Source organism: Lactuca virosa, chromosome 3 (genome assembly GCF_052849685.1).
Source record: "Lactuca virosa cultivar CGN04683 chromosome 3, Lactuca_virosa_CGN04683_v6, whole genome shotgun sequence".
Lineage (NCBI taxonomy): Eukaryota > Viridiplantae > Streptophyta > Magnoliopsida > Asterales > Asteraceae > Lactuca > Lactuca virosa.
The window spans coordinates 385,000,375-385,003,822 of record NC_136428.1 but is presented as its reverse complement, the minus strand read 5'-3'; positions in this window follow the sequence as shown (position 1 = coordinate 385,003,822).

The following is a 3,448-nucleotide window of genomic DNA, read 5'->3' as shown; positions in this document are numbered from 1 at the left end:
ATGGTCGTCTACAAGAAATACTACAGTGATGCAAGAAAACTTTCTTGCATCATGGTGGCCACTATGACTCCTAAATTGCAGAGACAGTATGAGGATTACTGGCCATAGGAGATGAACAAGGACCTTATGGAGAAATACCATAAGCGAGCTCCTAAGGAAAAGTACGATGTGGTAAAGTGTTAGGTTTTAAGCACAATAACACTCCTATGGTGCACATGCAACCCTAGATGCTTTGGATCTATGTTTTCTCTAATTATACATGCATTTTCAATTTTCCAAAGCATACATCCTTACTAGCATACAATGGAGGATATACAATACAAAACTCATAGTTAGATGAATACCTCTTGATGTAGTTGAAGTTCTTGGCCTTTGAAAGCTTTAGCACCTCAAGTGTGATGCCTCTAATGTGTCACAAACACCAAATGCAAGAGGAGACTTGAGAGAAAAGGCTAGTTAGCTCAAAATCAATTATCACTCTCTTAGAATGATTGGGGCAATTGATTTTGGCTCTAGGGGTGTGCTTTTATAGTGTTAGAAAGGCTAGGTTCTCAAAAGTTCATCCTATCAAATTGCACTGGTGAAGGCAACCCAAAAGGACCATGCTACAATCGGGTCAAGTACATCCCAGTTATAGTTATGGGCTTAGACACCAAATCCAACAGTCTCCCACTTCGATAAGTCTAATAACTATAACTGCCAATGCTTCTTCAAAATCCGATTAGCAATCATAGCTTTCCTAATCCGTTGTCGAACTCTGACCTAGTCAGTGACACGTCCTTTAGATAAGGGATCATATATTCCTCTGTTCTTCAAGATATCATGAGGACAAATACATGGAACATAGTCATACTTATTGTCATGCAGTTTGTTTCCCGATTTCCTATTTGTCTGGCATAAAACATAACTGAACACATCAATTTAGTTCTGACCGGGCCCGACACATAAATCAAAACAAAATCATCGAGGGGCCCAATATATCGCTTTTAATCCTCTTAGGATAAAAGGATCAAATAAACTTCGACATTATATGCTTGTACTAACTACTCACTAAATCATTCACAATGATAGGTTTTATAACATCAAGTTACTGACGCGTTTTCGTATCATCAATGCACAACCAACTCGTAGTCAACAACTCATTTATATTGGTTTAAAGACAATATGATATTATCGTCTCACAATCACTCGTGATAAATTCCATGAAGTGATTCAGGGGAGTGTAGGTTTAATCCAATACTCAAATCTTATTTCAGGAACACTCATGAACGTTGTAGCATACTTTTGCTATGTCTAACACCTTAGACAATCTACAAGTCAGATTCATGAAAGTCTACCTCATAACCTACTTCCAAAGTATGATCGACTGTAGATAGTTTGAATAATCTTATTAGTCTGGAAGTCAAAACATGCAAAGGTGAAACAATAGTAAATAATTGACACAAGACAGTAACTTTACAAATAAATAAAACTACTTTTATTCAATCGTCAAATGTCAATTACAATTTAGCTATTACAAGTTTCTATTTATCTAATCACTAAAACTAATATCGTCCGTTAGCCCGATGCCCCTTGCATGCTGGAAGTGCCCAACCCTACTCAGCCCCTTCGTGAGGGGATCTGCTGGGTTGTCCTCTGACGATTTCCTCTTCACCATGAGGTGTCCTTCTTCTACTTGATGTCTTATGAAGTGGTACTTTTTGTCGATATGCCTGGATCTACCATGATCTCTCGGTTCCTTGGTTAAGGCAACCGCCCCTTCATTATCGCAGGAAATTTCCACAGGCTCCTTTATGGATGGCACAACTCCAAGGTCTCTGATGAAGTTTTTCAATCATATCGCCTCTTTCGATGCTACAGTCGCTGCTATGTACTATGATTCACACGTGGAATCATCTATAGTCTCCTGCTTGGAACTTTTCCATGTTACTACTCCTCCATTTAGGGTAAACACCCAGCCCGACTTAGAGCGCAAATTATCTCTGTCGGTCTGAAAACCGGTGTCACAATACCCTGTCACTGTCAAGTCATCACTCCCACCGACGGTAAGGACCCAGTCCTTTGTCCTCCACATGTACATAAGAATGTTCTTTACTGCAGTCCAATGAGCTCTACCAGGATTCCTTTGATATCTACTGACCATGCTCAAAGCAAAGGCCACATCAGGGCGAGTGCAAGTCATAGCATACATGATCGAGCGAACCGCAGAAGCATATGGTACTCGACTCATCTCTGCTATCTCAGCCTTTGTACCCAGACTCTGACTCTTACTCAGTTTGGTATTGCTTTGGATAGGTAAGTCACCTTTCTTGCTATCTCCATGTTGAAACGCTTCAACATCTTATCCAAGTAGGTACTTTGACTAAGTCCTATTAGTCTTTTAATCATGTTTCTCAATATCCTTATCCGTAGGATATTGGCAGCTTCTCCAAGGTCCTTCATAGCGAAACACTTCCCAAGCCAGTACTTAATTTCCTGCAAAGTTGGAATGTCGTTTCCTATGAGAAGTATGTCATCGACATACAATACCAGAAAGCTAACTATACTCCCACTAGCTTTGACATATACGTAGGACTCATCTTCGCTTCTCGAAGATCCAAACTCTTTGACTGTCTCATCAAAACAAAGATTCCATCTGCGAGATGTTTGTTTCAATCCATAAATGGATTTCCAAGCTTACACACTCTATTAGGGTACTTTTCATTGACTAAACCCTCTGACTGACACATGTAAACATCTTCAACCAACTTTCCATTAAGGAAAGCGGTTTTGACATCCATTTGTCATATTTCTAGTCATGAAATGCAACTATGGCTAGCATAACCCTTATGGATTTAATCTTCGCTACTGGTGAGAGGTCTCATCATAGTCAACTCCATGAGTTTGAGTAATGCCCTTCGCAACCATTAGCGCCTTATATGTATGTACTTTCCCATCCATGTCGGTCTTCTTCTTGAAGATCCATTTGCATTCGACTGTATTTCGACCCAGTACATTGTCAACCAAGTTCCAAACTTGATTGTCATACATGGACAGAATCTCGCTATCCATTGCCTCTTTCCATTTAACAGACTCGGGACCTAACATAGCTTCCTTGTAGTTGTTAGGTTCATCCAGATTTAGCAATGTACTATCACTAATAAATGTATCACCATTAGATGTTATATGAAAACCATACAACACAGGTGGAACACTAACTCTACTGGAATGTCTCAGAGGTACGGACTCGTCAATTGGTTCAACAGGAGTTTCCTCCTCGGGTTGAGCACTAGTGTTTGAGGTTCCTTCATCACTTAACTCTTGAAGCTCTTCAAGGTCAATTTGTCTCCCACTATCCTCTTGGCATATGAGTTCTCTCTCTCGGAAAACTCCTCTCCTCGGAACGAAGACAACATTGTCACTCGGTCTATAGAAGAGATATCCAAAGGATTTCTGTGGGTAGCCGATG